The sequence below is a fragment of the Equus quagga genome, unplaced genomic scaffold (assembly GCF_021613505.1).
Source record: "Equus quagga isolate Etosha38 unplaced genomic scaffold, UCLA_HA_Equagga_1.0 220_RagTag, whole genome shotgun sequence".
NCBI classification, from domain to species: domain Eukaryota; kingdom Metazoa; phylum Chordata; class Mammalia; order Perissodactyla; family Equidae; genus Equus; species Equus quagga.
In genome coordinates this window covers 212,318-229,146 of record NW_025799647.1, presented here as the reverse complement: position 1 = coordinate 229,146, position 16,829 = coordinate 212,318, and the positions used below count along the sequence as shown (strand labels likewise).

Below are 16,829 nucleotides of genomic sequence, written 5' to 3'. Positions count from 1 at the left end.
CTTTGGGACACGTTATGCCCTGGTGTGTACTGTAATCATGAAGACCTTCCTCCCAAAGGGTTCTGTGGATTAACTTGGTTTCATATTCCCCAGAATGGCAGCCAAGTGCTGAGGTCCACACTCCTTTTTCATCCAACTGCTGGGGGTCATCACAGCAAGTGCTTGGGGCTTTGGCCTCCCTCGGAAGAGAAACGGTTACAGGGTTGACTGTGGAAGAGCAGGGTGGTGCAGATGTCCAGCATCTATACGCAAAGGCTGGAAAAGCTCTCATAGTCTGTGATGTACACAGTGACCCCATTCACAGGTTTGGCACTCACCCACCCTGGAGAAATGCAGACAGAGAAGGATCTTGGCATTTTGCCTTGACCTCTGAAAACTCGACACGTTGTGGATTCTGATAAGCCTCATGCAGGAGGAGACAGAATGTGGGCACAGCTGGAGCAGCTCTTTGATCAAGAGCCAACATGGTGACAAGAGGTGTCAGCTGTGTGGGCTAGCCAACCCCAAAGGGGTGAGCTATCCACAGGTTAGGGAAGAGAGCTGGCCTTGTGCAGTCAAAGAACATGGAATATTGCGGTAGCAGAGTTATCCTGATTAATGGGGGACAAGGACTCCTACTTATTTTACCCACCAGGAGAATCAAGGAGGATCATGGTCTTTGTTCTCCTCAGTCTCGCCAACACTTGTGGCAACATGTTTTTATGGGGAATCTGCTACCACATGGTCAGAATCAGAGGCCAGTTTAGAAAGACTGTTCCCTTAGAAAACAAATGAACTGAAGAAAAGATGAAAGAAAATAAGGCAAGAAGGTGGCTAGTAAAGGCCTGCACCAAGTTTTTGGAATTGAAGGTGGAGAATGAAGTGGGAAGTCCCAGTTGTTCTTTCCAGCCCTGCCAGGAAATGGTTTCTGCCTGAGATGTTAGAGACTGGGGACACCTCTGGTGACCAAGCTAGTGGTCATTTTTTGTGCCATTGCCCCAGTCCTAGACACCAACTGAGACAGAGTTCAACCTCCTGGGGATCCACTCCAGCTCCTTAGAGATCCAAATGATCTTACGTGATTCTAGAAGACTCTTAATCAGTCCTAAAGCATACTGAGGAACATGACTCAGCCCGAGACCCTCAGAACCACCCCAAATAATAAAGATATCAATAATAGTAATTAACAGTTATAAGTGCTTGCTGTGTGCATAATGTTAAGTACTTCCACATTTAATCTTCATAACAACCCCATGAGATTAGTACTATTTTTATCCCTATTTTACATTTTGGGAAACTGAGTCTTAGTTAAAGTCATTCACTCCAAGTATAAAGCAAGGAAGTAGCAGAGCCGGAATTCACAAAGAAGACAAAAAATTTATGGTTTTAACCACTCTGTTTTACTAAGACGTCCCACTTTGTGGTAGAACACCCATGCCCCTCAGTCAGCTTCCAGTCTCCTGTGGATTTAGAAGCAATATGACTGCCCCACACACCGTCACAGGAGAGACTAGCCATTTGGTAGAGTTGCCTAGTCCCCAGGCTTACTGAGGGAGTCCTGCCTGATGCAGTCTCCTCTCAAAGATGCTCCTTCCCATCAGTCCAGTTTGAAAAACATTAGCAAAAGCCTGTGAGTTGCCAGGCCTGGTGCTAGATGCTGGTGGGCAAAATGAAAAATAAAACACAGGGTTTGCCCTAGAAGTACAATCTAGCAGAGGTGAACAGCTGCACATATAGGAACTTTTACTATAATAAGTGAAGGTGAGGGCAGAAGGTTGTGGGAACACGAGGAAGGCAATGAGCCAGCTTGGGGATTCAGGAAGGCATTCTAAAGGAGGTGATCCCTGAAATGAGTCTTTAAGCATGAGTGAGCTTTAGTCAAAAAAAAAAAAAAAAAAAGAAAAGAAAGTGGGAAGGGCATTCAAGTCAAAGAGAACAGCCCCAGCAAAGACACGGAGACATGGAAAAGCCCTCAGTGTGCATGGGATTACAAGGAGATCAGTGTGAGGCAGGAGGGGCAGAAGACGAATGTCCAGAAGCCTGGACACATAGGGAGGACTCAATGCACAGCAAGTCTTACATGCCAGGCTGAGAAGACGGGATTTTATCCTAAGGGCAGTGAAAAGCCAATGATAGGATTTCAAACAGGAGAATGACACGGTCTGATTTGTATTTCAGAGAAACCAATTTGGCTAAAAGGTTTAGGACGGCTGTAAGACCGACAAGACGAGAGCAGGACGATCAGTTAGAAATCTACTAGAAACAGAAGAGCCACAGACAAAGAGGTGGGCCTAGGGTATATTCTGCATATGATGACCCTCTGTCCCATTCCTCTTCCTCAGCTGAACTGATGCCCTGGCTTAGCCCACAGCCTCTCATTTCTTTCCTGGATTATTTTCCTAACGCCCCCAGGGCCATCTGCAAGGTGTCTGTGTCCTCAGCAGTAGCTCCTGACATCTTTTAATATCACTGGCAAATTTAATTAAAGTTACTGTTCCTCTGCTCTTCCAGATCATTAATAAAACAGTGCCACCAGGCCAGACTGAGCAAATTCTCCCTCCTGCTACGCACTCTACTTTCTCCAATGGGAACACTGCTCCAGGCCTGTCACCAGGCTGAGTAGAGTCGTCCTGCTCTGCTTCTAAATCTGGGCCCCTGCACAGGCATCACAGCCAATTTACATTAAAGTTTCAGGTGCAGCCAGGCTGCACTGGATCCGACACGTCGCCCGAGTCCAAGAACACTGCACCGTCTCCTGTGCTTCCTCTGCCTGCAGGGGGTGAGAGCCAGGGCAGAGTCCTCTCTGTGGCAATGCTCCCCCAGAACACAGGAACTCAATTCCCCGCATTCTCAAGAGTAGGAAAGATGTGCCCTCCGCTGCTTAGGTAGTTTGATTGTCACAACTGGAACTGGATCCAAGGGGGAAAACATAACGATGCTATTTTCCATGCAGTATTATCTTTTTGAATCTTCATAGTAAAGGAGGTACTATTATCATTGTGCCCATTTTACAGATAAGCAAATTTCAGCTCATAAAGATCACATTTAGTAAAAAGAAAAATAAGCATTTGAGTTCTGGCAGCATGACTCCAGAGCACACGGTGTTAACCACTGTGCTTGGGGTGTACCCTGGGTTTGGGGACTCCTGAACAAGGGCCCAGGGAGGGCAAGGTAAGTGTTTCTGGATGTGTAGCCTTCACCACAAGCTTGGAGGCTCTGTGTACTCCAAGGCAGCCTGGATCAGGGCAAGAGCCCCAAATTTGAAAGCAAGAGGCAAGAACTTTCTTCCCAGCTGTACCTCAGTGAGCTGTGAGATTTTGAAGAGTCAGTTGAACCTTTCAGGGCACTAGCTTCCCCATCTAGAAAATTCACGTTGGGTTGGATGATCTCCATAGTCTATGAGAGACAAAGATGCCTTGATTACAGGCAGTTCTGTCTCTCGAAAGGCAAAGAAGCAAAGGGACACATTTAAGTTAGGTTGGCCCAGAGCAGTTTGAGAGCCTAGCAGGGAATCTAGGCTCCCAAGTTGACCTCAGAGGATACCAGAGTAAGCTAAGGGAAGGTGGTAGGAAAAGGAGGCCCAGGAAGAAGTCAAGGAGAGCCTACCTTCTGGATTTACCAAAAGCACCTTGGATCAAGTCCACTTTTTGAAGAACTGCTCTTTGAATACCCGTTTTGGGCCAAGCACTGTGCTAGTGATTGGGAGCACAGTCATGAACAAGCCACACCACATCCTCAACCTTATCGAGTTTGTCTTCTGATGAGGGAAGAAAGAAACAAGTAAATACGGGAATAGTTGACTACAATGATGTCATGGGAAGTAACATCTTTTTCGAGTTCTGCTCTAAGCTCTCAGATTGGTCCCTGTACAGCTGCCTCAAACCACGTGGGCAGTGGCTACAATGCAGCGTGGCTTCATGATATAGAGAATCTTGCAGGAGTATGTGATATGGGATTTTACTGTTCTTGCTTCTCGAATCTCATGCAATTGTCATATTTTGCCTTCCCTGAAGCCCCTCAAACCCTTAATGACATCCAAACCATACAACTTCATGGAACCCTGCTGACATTCTCCCAGGCACTACCACACAAGAATTGGAAGCCCACTGGAGAGTTCAGGGCACTGGACTCACTCTCCTCATGCTTTATATAAACCAAGGACATAAAAAAAATGACACCACCACCAATCATATCTCTTCATTGAGTACCTGCTCTACGGCCAGCATTGCATTAGATACTTTTACAGCTGCTTTTTAAAACCCAAGGACCCCACAATGAGACAGGTGTTGTTATCTGTTTTAGAAAAGAGGGGACTTGGGGTGAAAGATTAGTAATTCACCCGAGGTCCACTAGCCAGGGATGTGGCACAGCTGGGCCATGAAACTTGATATGTCAAATGCCAAAATCTGCTTTTCAACCCCAGGGGATGAAAGGGATGGTGGAAGAGTAGGGAGGAATATGGAGCCCTTAGGTCCAGCACCTAGAGCCCCAGAAATCTCCACCTCCTCTAGGAAGCCTCACGTGACAATGCCTTCTCCTCCCTTCAAAATGAGTCACCTCCTCCCCTGTGTTCCTCTAACACCTTGATCACCACTGAAGCACTTGACCCATTGACCTGGGCTTATTTGTTTACATGTCCATCTTCTACACTCTTATGGAAACTCCCTGAGGGGTTTCAATTCAACACAGGGAAACTTTATTTGTTTACTTTTATTTTTTAGAACAATGAGTGGTCACACTCAGTGAAACTCTATTGATAGGGCTAAGAGGTTGGACTTGACCTCTGATCTCCTCTCTGCCTCTAAAATTCTATGATTCAAAGGTTTCTTGATTCTGTGATTCTAAGGTTTACCAGACTCTGTGGAAGCTAGCAGATTTTTCCCTCTGCAAGTCCTTGACGGCTCTGGGGAGTCACAAACAATGAGAATGGGCCAGAGAGATAGGAAGAGGAAGGGCTTTGCCAATTTAAGTTCTGTTTCTCCCACTGCTGGATCCACATCTGTATTTAAGTGATCCCCTAAGTTGGAGGCAGTAATGGAACTAGGACTAGAGAGGGCTGTGCATTAAAATAACTTTGGAGCTCTAAAAAACAGACACCTGGATCCTACTCCAGACCTAAGTTTTGGATTCTCTGCAAGTGGAGCCTAGATATTTAGGTTTTTAAAATTTCCTTAGTTGAGGGCCCGGCCCCATGGCCGAGTGGTTAAGTTTGCGTGCTCCGCTTCAGCGGCCTGGGGTTTTGCTGGTTCGAATCCTGAGCGCGGACATGGCACTACTCATCAGGCCATGCTGGGGTGGCATCCCATATGCTACAACTAGAAGGACCCAGAACTAAAAATATACAACTATGTACCAGGGGCTTTGGGGAGAAAAAGGAAAAATAAAATCTTTAAAATTTCCTTAGTTGATTCTGAGGTATAGCCAAGGTTGAGAATCCTGGGATAGAAGACAAAGAACATAGTCTGACTATGATACTTGCATCTCAGGGATTCCATTCATTAGGGACTTTCTTTGGACCAGGAGAAGGACTCTTGGTGTATCATGAATTGACTCACAAATGGGTACCACAAAGCCTTTCTATGCACTGGAGAAACAGCCCACCCTCCTGGACTCTCACTTACTTTCATACCTTGCCAAGGATGGTCAGCATCAACTCCCTATTCCACATAAGTAGATTTTCCCTTTGTCTCTCCCTAAACCTGCTGTCTGCTTGGTTTTACACTTTTACTAAGGAAATATAAAAGATCCAGGATTCCCTTATCTTCACAGAAAAATGACGCTACTCATCCATTTGCAGCAAGACATATTTCCAGTTATTTTCCTTTTCAGTGATGATAGCTTAGGCTGACCTGTCCACACTCTTCCTCATGGCCTCTTTGTTTGTTCGTTCATTTGTTCATGCATTCATTCACTCATTCATTCATGATGTGTGCATTTGTATGAAACCCCATCCATGCGTAACAGATTGACTTTCACTGAATTATGGTGAAAAAGTTACTCTGTTTGTACCCAACTCATTTTTTTTCACACTCAAAAATATCAGAATAAAAGTTCTTAGAGGGTAGGGATTTCTATCTGTTTGGTCTTTCCGTGTCCCTAGCACCTATATCAGTGTCTGACAAAGAGTAGGTGCTCAGCGTATATTTACTGAATGAATAGATACACAAATAAATGTACAAAAATAGAAGGCATAATATGGAGTGATTTCTCCCACTCTTGGCAGTGTTCAAATGGAGCATCCCATCTGTCAGGGATGCTGTGAGCAAGCTTTTTCAAATTTGAGTCATATGAACAAGATATAATCCCCCTTGAGAAGCACACACTTCACTGGAGAACGGTGACAGAAAATCAAACAATTACAACAAAATTAGTACTATATTTGGAAGCATGAGCGATGTGCCAAGAGAGCACAGAAGAAGGCAGGTCTCATACTGCCTGGGATCATCAGGGCCAGCTTCATGAACCAGACAACTGCAGATCTAGGATTTGAAGAATGAAAAGGAGTTAACTGAGTGGAAGCCAATGTGTCTCACACAAACGTAAGACAAAGCCCGTGCTGAAGAGCATGGCAGCCTGAATAAGCAGTGTCTGTTTAAAGAAGGGTAAACACTGTGGCTGAAGGACAGGGCACTTGAGAGAAGCTGCAGAGGTAAGTGAGGAATAATTTATAAAAGGCCTTGGACACCTAGCTAAGGAACTGGGGCATGATATTGGAGGCAATAAGGGACCACTGAAAGTTTTTTAATTATAGGAGGGACAAGATCACTGGTTTTCCTTTGGATAGGAAACCTAGAGTGATGACGATGTGGAAACTGGTGAACGAAATCAGGACAAGACTAGAGATAGAAAGATGAGTTTGGAGAGTCTCTCGGCATTTGGCTAAGACATGATTAGAACCTGAACAGAGGCAGTGAGAAGAGGCCTGCTGAGGAAGGTGTGGATTTAAGAGCTCTTTCAAAAGGAGAATCAATACATGTTGGGACCACTTAGAAACAGAAGATGATGGTGAAAGAGGAATAAAGAAGGGTAGCAAGGACCAAACCACATAAGGCACATTCTTCATCCCACTGGCCCTGCCAAGTTCCTCCTGATTCAGGGATCTCCAGGCCCAAGGAACTGGAAGCTGAAGGAATCAACACAAAACCATCGAACTTAGATACCTGTTTAGCTTTAGGGACGTCCTGTAACTGTGAGACAAATGAGGCCAACGAGAGTTCTGTGCCCTCCAGGAAGGGAGCAGGAGGTCCTGGAATTCAACCAAAGCACCGCAGAGTGCTCCTCAGTCTAGTCAAGGTAATAACCATTTGTTGATTCAATAGTCCAGACTGATAAGCTCTGGAGATGCAGTGATGAAGCAGGTCTGGTCCCTGCTGTGGAGGAGGACATAGAAAAGTACACAAGATCGGTATCTAAATGTGAGCAAAGAGTTCTGGGGAATTATGAACTCTGACTGAGAGCATCATGAAGGTGGTGGGTTGGATTTCTCATGTCTATTTCAAACGAAAATGCAGTTTCACATAGAAGAAAATAAACTCATAGAACGCACTGCCCCTACACAAAATAGTGCTAGCAGGAAAAAGACAGTATTCTTAAAAGATCCAAAATATTGAGATGAGCTCAAAGCCTAGAGAGACTATGAGAAAGCCTGATTCTGCTCATTGATTCATGAAAAAAGTATTTGTCAAGCACTTACTATATGCCTATCACAGCTGTAGGTTCTTTGAAGATCATTTCTGCCTGGACGTGTTCTCAAATTCATTGAGCACCAAATACATGTCAGACTCTGTTCTAGCTACTGGAGATCCAATACTGAATCTCTTGCTTGGCCTCCTGCAATAGCTGCCCATCTTTCCTCATCTCTTACAGTCTAATCTCCAAAAAATAGCCAAAAATGTCTTTTAAAAATATAAATCAGACAGATCATGCCATTCTTTGCAACCTTCTCTTCCTGCAGAACCCTTCTCCCCCTACTGACTTCTAACTTACTGTCCTTAACTCCCACCACTTTGTTTTGCTGCCTCTGCCCTCCACTCCAGCTAAGGTGGCGTTCTCTGAAGTTTCTAGAACACACCAAGGATGCACCCGCCCTAGGACCTTTGCATTTACTGTTCCCTCTTCTTGGAATACCCTTAACCTAAAGATCCCCATAGATCACTTTTCATTTCATTCAGGTCTCAGATGCCTTCCCCACTCACCTCATCTAAAGGTGATCCTATGCCTGCCCCCAAGCACTCTCTGTCACATCACTTTTCCTTTTTTTTTACAGCATATACATATCACTTGCTGAAATCGTCACTGTTTTCGTTTGTTCACTGGTTTATCGTAAACTCCATGGCAGCAGGAAACTTGTCGTTTTTGTTCATCATGGTGTTCTCAGAGCCTTGACTGGAGCCTGGTCGTGTGAGTGTTGGTATTTGTTAAGTAGATCAATTCCAAATCTGCAGGATTAAGTGATTTTGGAAAGATGCCCCTGTGAGGGGAGACTTCAAGCTTCCTGGGAAGCCTAGGGGTAGAGAGGCAAATGACTAAAGCCAATGACCTCAGAGAGCAGGCAATTTAGTTCACTCAAAAGAACCAACAGGACCACTAGTATTTGGATGGCAGTTGAGTTGTGAGGCTGTTTCTAAACCCAATTCCTTCTCTCCATCATAGCCCTCTCATGGCACCTTACTTTTCCTCCACAGTGTGTGGTATGATGATAACCAACATTTTTGGTGCATCATTCATTCAACAGATATTAAATGATACTATGGGACAACAGTTTACAAAGGCCTTCTCACTCACATGATCTCATTTGATTCTTGTTGTGAAGAAGGAGTGACCCAGGGAGAGAGGGCTGATCTCCCTCTGCCTTGTTGCCTACCCATCAAGGGGAAGCTGGCGATTAGCTGTCTTTATGTACCTTCTCCTCAGCTCATTCTCTAGGAGCCTGATTTATTTTAATACCATTTAATTTCTCTTAATTTTTAAATGTTGAAATATGAAATTAAATCATATCAATGCTGAATGAAGAACAAATGGACTCTGGCAAGCAGTCAAAGTCATCTCTCCGAGACATGGCTGGAGGATTCTCTTGGGCAATCAACTCTAGGGGTGCTCTGGGCCCTCCTTTCACAACACAGTCCCAGGAGCAGACTCCTAGGACTCCCAGAAGATCTAGTCCTTGCAGTTGTGCTCGCTCCCCACTCCTCTAATAATTCCTCTCAAAGTTGACTCACTCATTAGTTCCTTCTGAGGGGCTGGAAGGCACAGGCTCAAGATGATTCTTCCAGTCTCCTGGGGGAGAGAGTACACTGGTATGGTAGAGAGGGTGGGCAGAACCTCTGGAAAGCACACTGAGCAGAGTGGTTCCACAAGACTCTCAGCAGAGTGTACATGGCTCTAAACGCATCCTTCCTGGATGGACGCAGAATGGCAGAAGCACAGGAGTTGAGACAGGACTGGCTGCAGCACTGGGGGGCCTGGAGCGCTACAAGTGATTCAGTGAATGCCCTGGAGTGTTTCAAGGGTGGTGACTCCACATAGGAGTGCCAACCTAGGGCCATCAGGGCACTTATCAGCTGAGAGTGCCTTGTGGGCCAGACATCCAGATAACCAACTTGGCTGGCCATGTTGACCTCTACAGACCCAACGTGAAAACAGACAAACTGGGGGCTTCAAATTGCACTGGAACATTCCGAAATGAAAGATACTATCAGCACATTCTTAGCAGGAGGCAATCTATAGGTTGTGGTACAAGATTCACAGAATACAGAATTGTCAGGTGAAGGAGGTAGCTTAAAAGCCAGCACATCCAACATAACCTGTTTTGATAGATAAGGAATCTGAGGCTGAGAGAGCAGAAGTGGGTCTTGCCTGTGGTTGCCAGAAATGATAAAAACTAAAATATAACCTCTTACCACCAATTCAATGCTTCTTCTGTTATGCCACGTTGCTGCTCCTGGCTTGATTTTATGACTCCACCACTGGCTTATTTTATGATAAATGGTACAGACCCCCTTTCTTGACTGTGTTTCACCTGCCTCGAAAGTGAAGTAGGTTATTCACTTATTCACTCCTTCTTCTTTCATTGAATACCCACTGTGTTTCAGGAATCATGCCACACGGCATGGGAGAGAGAAAAAGCACTTGATCCAGCAGTTGGGGAGCTAAGCCATATGCAAAAAATTAAAAAAAAAAAACCCACTGCATTTCAATAAGTATAAGGGCTCATGAAAAACCAATGCTGTGTTATCAAAATTCAGAGGAAGGGTCTGCTTCTCCACGAAGCCTTCTCATCAGGAAGAGGCATTTGAACTGAATGTTGAAGAACAGGTAGGATTCTCGGTGAAAGGTAAACCGTGAACAAAGGCACAGGAGAGGAAAGGACAAGTTTACTCAGGTGCCCTCATGGGAATTGTAAAAAGTAAGACAAGACACGGAGCAGTGAGCCAGGCCACGGAGGGCCTGGAATACAGGGAGTTGGACTGATGCAAAAAACGGGAGGCTCCTCAAGGTTTCTTGGGTAGGAAAATGACAAGCTTATAAGGGTGTTTCAGGAGGGAAATCTTGTAATATTCATTAAAATAACTGAAGGAGGGGGAAGTTGAAGTTGGGAAGAAGTTAGGAAGCTCTTTTTTATAGTATAATAGTAACCACATTATACAGGTATGCTGAGGACATGGGAAAATCAATGCAAAGCACTCTGCAACAGGGCAGATGACAGATGGTAAACACATAACTGTCGGCTGTTATAACAATAATAATTATTATTATATAAGAGGTCACCAAATCTGTACTTAGGTAGGGGTGGTGGGGATAGAGAAGAGGGTAACGGATTTAACAGACACCAGCAATACTCGGGCAACAAGAGACAGAAGTCAAAGATAAACTCAGGGATTCTGAGCCAGGGTGACTAGAAGTTGGCTGTCGCCATCACTAGAAAGTGGCAAGTCAGGAGGAGCCACTCCTGAGGACAAAGATGATGTCAGTTTAGTAAAAATTCAATTTGAGGAGCTGATGGAACTCCTGTTGGAGATGTTGTACAAGTGGCTGGAAATGAGACTCTGGGCTTCGAGAGCTAAGGTTGTATGCTTGGAACCATACACCCTGGAGTGACAGCACAAACCACTGAGGGAGACTGCTGAGGGACAGCAGAGAAGGGAAAACTGGGAACAAGAGAGAATCTTGGAGAGGAAGAGGAAGAGGGACCGCCTATAGAATTTACCGGACCTGGAGAGTTCAGTGCGATAGAAGGCAAGAGGGGAAGGTTTTAAGGAGCTAATGGTCAGTCTTACCTGATTAGGGTGGAGAGGGAGAGAGAAAGAGATGGATAGGTATCAGGAATAAGTTGTTATATTTTGGAGAATGAGAAGTTCTTGGTGGCTGAGTGATGAGGAAAGAGAGAGACATGATTACTCTAAAATTTCAAGAGTTTGTTGAAAGCAAGATGGGAAGAGAGAATGACGGGGGAAGGAACTGGACAAGTGATATTCTTTTTAGGAGGAGGTTTGTTGAGCATGTTTACAGTTGGAGGGAGAGGACTGAACACTGAAGGAGAAAGACTCCAGAGCAAGTTGATGAAGGCAGGGCAGGGGTCGCTCCTGGGCACTGTGCAGCAGGGGAAGCGAGATCTTTTTTACTCTGTGACTAGTGACAGGTAAGGGTGAGGAACAAAGTAGGAAGATGACGGTGCAAAGGAAAAATGGTGACCAAGCTCACACCATTTGGCCTCATTCTCTAGGACGAACATAGCAGTGCATGACTTTGAGGTCCTCTCCTCTCAAGTGATTTGGAAATTACCACAGGGAGGCCAGCGCAGGATTACAGTTTCCAGTCCCACTTCCGCATGCAGTCCCCACATGACCCAGAGTTCCTACATAAAACCAGCAAAGCACTACTTGTCATTCCAAATATCAAGGCAGTAAATGCTACTTGGCCCACTCCGTGTTATATCCAGGATGAAACAGAACTGTTTTCTTAGTAGACATGACTCTCTATACCATATCCAAATACTCTTGATTCTGGAATTAGCTTTTATTCACTCTCTGGCTCCCTCTCTCTCCCTGCATTCCAGTTTCAACATACTATCGAAAATGCAAATCTGACCACACACTTCAGTACTTAATACCTTCCTAAGCCCCCATGGGAAACTCGGTGGAAATCGTTAGCATGAAGCACAAGCCCTTCCAAGTTTGCCCCTATGGCTTCTCCAAGCTCCTCTGTCTCCCCAAATTTCTCCGTCTGTCTTCAGTCATTGGAAGAGCTCTTATCCTCTTTAGGCCTTTGCATACTGACCCCTTCACTCATAAGACTTTCTACCCCACCCCTCCCCTCCCTGCTTTCACTAAAGCCAATTCCCACCACCGCTTCTTTTTGGGACTAGCTGTCCCTAGGAGTCCTCCTTAAGCCCCCATAGAGAGGAGATCTTCCTATACGCTTCCATTGCACCCAGGATGTACCTTCCACTGAGAGGATCACTATATATGATACCTGCCGGTTCACTAGTTGGTTATCCTTGCTGGAATGAATGTATATTTATGAGGAAAGAGACCATTCTATTTTATTTGCCTCTGTACCTAGCAAATACCTGGCAGAGTAGGTTGTTGCTGAATACTTCTCAAATAAATAACTGACTGAATGAATAAATGAATGCTTTTTCTTTTGGAGTCTAATGCATTTCTGAATCCCACCAAATACTTGAACCTCTAGGTAAAGCAACCAGGCTTGAGTAAAAAGGAAGTTATCCTCTCTTCTTATTCAACCTTGGCAGCCTGAGGAGCAGCCAGGACGAGTGACACATTCCCCAAATCCAGATTGTGGGCAATGACTGGCCCATGCAGGCTGAGGAACAATGCCCACAATGACTACCCGTGGACAATACCAGCAACTATGCCCAGAGACGGTACAAGGGCCTGCCTTGCACAGGGACAGAGCAGGGCTGGGGCAAGAGGACACTCCCTCAGCTTCAGGGCCCCAGCCCAGGGAGGAGCCCTGGAGAAGGGAATGCTCTTTACAGGGTCAGTTTGATGACCCTATTCTCCCTTCTCTGACCAGGAGGCTGTGGAGGGCAGTGCAAGTGATGCCAAAGTGGAGATCAGAGGAGCAGGAGCAGAGAAGGGGCTAACTTATCCCTCCAAATCCATTCATTCAGCCAACATTTACTGAACACCCACTCTATGCCAGGCACGGTGCTGGGCCTCAGGGGTACCATGTGAATAAACACCAGCTCTCTTTCCTCCCTTTATGGAGCTACTGTCTAGAGGTGTGACTGGCATTACTCAATCACATAAATAAATTTAATGTGCATCTTTCAATCACTTCAAAATAATAGGTTCAGGTTATGGCTGTATAAAATCAGGGGGTCTGGCCTAGTCAGGGAAGTTCTGGAAGGCTTCCTTGAGGAAGTGACCAGTGAAGTAAGAGCTGAAGGGTAGATAGGAGCGCAAGGATGGGCAAGAGTTTAGGGGTGTCGGAGGAATAATGCGTTCCAGGTGGAGGAAACTGCGTGAACAGCCTTCCCATCTCCACGAAGTTCAGGAACCACTTCAACCAAGTTCAGTTCTGCAGGTTCCATCTGCTGCTTCTCAACCCAAAATCTATATTTTATTTAAAGAAAAAGGAGGCTATGGAGTGGACTTATGGGGGGAGCAGGGGCGGCTGCAGATAGCAACTGTAGATTGCAATGAGGGGCTGGGGAATGAGCCCACAGCAGTCACTCCGACCTCTGACCGTCAACCATCCTCATGTGCAGAACCGCAAGGCAGGCAGGGGCAGGTTCCCTTCACACTTGGACCCAGCCAGGCCGGCAAAAAGGAGCGGCGGAAGGCCAGGCGCCCATACAGAGTGAACTGATCCCCCTATTTCAGGAAGAGCGTGGCGCAGCAGCTATATTTGAAAATGGAGGTAAACAAGAGCTCAGCTCAAGTGGATGGGGCACAACAGCTGTGGAAGATTAATCACACGCGGCTGCAAGTCACCAGGTCGCCAGAGGCCCCGAGGCTTCCCTTTCGGTGCCCCACCAGCAGGCCGGATGTGTTCCTGTCACGTATCCACAACTCCCTCCGCTTGGGGTGCTTCTTGACCACCCAGGAGCTCTGAGCCTACTCCCAACTGCGGCCTTCCTTTCTGATAAACTGCCCCCAATTCCCATCCTTCTGCCCAGGACGCTGAACCACCAAACGTTCAGGGTTTGTTTTTTAATCGCCAGAAGAGAGAGAGGCGGGCAGCAAGCGGGTAAATTTATGGCACTGCATTAAAGGCGTCTGTTGTATTTAAACGTTCCCCTACCCCTCCACGGTTAAAAAGAAAGCACAATGAATAAAGACGAAAAACTGCTTTTTTCCCCCCGGAGCAAATCGCTTTCTTCATCTCCCCCAGTGGCTCAGGTCCCCTGGGCAGGTCAGGCAGGGTCTGCAGGAGCAGCGCTAGCCTGTGAATGAGGGAGGGCCTGCGGCCGTGTGTATGTGCGTGCGTGCGTGCGTGTGTGGGGGTGGGTGGGTGGTGTCGGTGAGGGGGGTGTGGGCAAGCGGCGGGGAGTAGTTACAGACTTCTCTCTACCTAGCCCTGGACCGCCCAGACCACCGCAGTCTGGAAGGCACAGGCCGGGAGAAGCCCTCTTTCTCTCCGCCCGCTTGGCCGCCGCGGGCGGGTGCTCTGGGGCTACAGTTCCCGACCCGCGGCGGCGGCGGAGTCCCAAGGTTGGGGTGCGCGCGTGCGTGTGTGCACGCGGGCGCGCGCGGAGCGGGTAACGCGCTCCCCTCCTAGCCCCAAACTCCGCCGGCACTCACAGACCCAGGAGCACAACACGCCCTGGCACAGCCAGCACACACATGCACACATGCATCCAGCACGCAACGCAACATTCAGGCTTCCCAGTGCGCACCCGCCACTCACCCGGAAAACCCGCGACCGGACTGCACACACATGCCCAGGCATCTCTTTCTGCGCGGTGCCCTCGGCCCCCGCCCCCCCCCACCCCGGCCCCACAGTAGACACTCGCTGCCAGAACGCACCCCCCCAGCACCGCATACAAAATGTGCACTTTCCGGGGCACCCTCCCCCAATCTCTTCAGGCACTAACCCCCCCCCCCCCCACAGGAAGGCAGTTCATATGAATGATCTAGACAAATAATTAACGTCGTTATTCACAACCAGGAACCCTCTTGGGGACATCCCAAGCCCCCCAACCTGTGCCTCCCCTGCCTCGGCCGCTCGTTGAGGGGGAAGGGCAAGAGGCTCACTCCATTACTCACCGTTTCCTCTCGGTCTCCCGAGCAGAGTGGGCAAGTGAGGGGGGTGAGGACGGTGCGCGATGCCCCCGCCGCCCGGCTCCTCACCTGCCGCAGCGCCTCATCGCCCCCGCGGGCTGCCCGCCGGCCGCAGCCGCGTCCGGGGCATGTCAGTTGGCCGCCGCCGCCCGCCTGCCAGGGCGCGTGGGCTCGCAGCTTTCAGGGAGCTGCGGGGCAGCGCATCTGGAGCGCGAGGGCTGGGGCCAGGGCAGGGGGCCTGGGGAGGGGTCCCTCAGCGCCGATTTAAGAAGGAGAGCAACCCCCCCCCAAGACCCCCGGAAAACCCCGACCCGGGGCGCAGGCTCGAGATGAAGCCCGGGAGAGCGAGGGGATCCCTGCCGGGAGGGGCAGAAAATTGAGCAGCCTGGCGCGCCCTGGCGGCTCCGAGGGACCGCGGCTTGCAGTCGCGTCGCCGGGGCTTTCCCGGGGCTGGGAGCGCGCCGGCTCTCCGCCTCGCACGCCGTCACCGCGGGAGACGTCTCGGCCTCGCGGCGCGCGGAGGGGACGCGCGGAGGGGCTGGTTTCTGGGCGAGCCCAGAGCTTTGCCCATTAAGCTGCAGCAAGAAGCCAAATCAAAAAGCCAATCTCCAAGCCTCCCAGCCGAACGTCACCCTATCAGCTGGGAGAGAGAGCGCTGCACGGGATGACAAGCCGCGCATATTTATCCTCGCGCGCCGAGGGGGGAATTTTCAGATCGCTTCCCGACCAGCAGCGGAAAGTCAAGCCTGCACCTCACGTCCAGAGAACCCCCGAGGACCGAATGCAGACGGAACCCCTAGCCCGCGGCCACCCACCCAATCGTTGGAGCCTGGCGCCCGGCGCCTCCCGGCCAGCGGCAGTTCCAAGACGGCGGCGCGTCCTGACCTGGATTCCGCGCAGTCCGGAGCTCCGGGCAGCAGGCGGGGAGGGCGGCCTGGCGGGCGGGCGCGCAGCACCGGCTTTCCCCTTGTCCTCAGGAGACGCCGCCTGCAATTCCGAAATTAAGTCTCCACCAAACACATCTGTGGTTTTTAAATATAGCAGGGGACGATTACCCAGGCAGGGTCCACCCAGGCCTAGGGGAGGAGTTGAGGGGGATGGAGGTTGGCAGTGGAGGGAAAATAAAACTCCTTTTTCCCCCCTCTTTTTTTCTTCTGTTCTTGCTGCAGAACTCAGTCTGTCATTTTCTCAACCCAAATCAAACAACAGCTTGTGAGAGACGCTTGGGTGAGCGCTGGTATGTTGGCTTTTGGGTTTTTAAGGCTAAAAATAAGAGGGGGCTGTCTCCCAAATTGCTGCTTACTCTGGGCCTGGAGCCTGGAAGAGAGATGGTCCTTTGATGCAGCAGCAGGACTAGGGTTTGGGGCTTGGCTCAAGCGAAGTGTACACACGTAGCCTTACATCAGATGCCTGTAATTTCTGCTATATTTGTCAGGCTTGGTCCTGGAGGCATGAGGGGTGGGCAGGCCTCCCCAAGAAGGGGGTTTCACTCCCTAGTTTATGGATAGCATTAGGCAGATCTAAAAGGAGCATGGTGGCTGGTCTTTCCTAGAGACACCAGTACAGCTTCTGGGACAGAACAGAAGGTGGGAAGTTGTTCCT

At 48.5% G+C, this 16,829-nt stretch overlaps 1 protein-coding gene across 7 annotated transcripts in view; it reads right to left on the bottom strand.

The window, feature by feature from the left end:
* Positions 1–16,337, bottom strand: part of LOC124233727 (sodium/calcium exchanger 3) — a 138,934-nt gene extending 122,597 nt beyond the window's left edge. For 5 of the 7 annotated variants that reach the window (XM_046650858.1, XM_046650862.1, XM_046650863.1 and 2 more), the window contains exon 1: positions 15,213–15,609. The gene's annotated coding sequence lies outside the window, so the exon portion shown is untranslated. Of the gene's footprint in view, positions 1–7,139; positions 7,236–15,212; positions 15,610–16,112 lie in introns of those variants that run through there. The other 2 variants (XM_046650859.1, XM_046650860.1) reach the window with 2 other exon arrangements.
* Between the last annotated feature and the right edge of the window lie 492 nt (positions 16,338–16,829).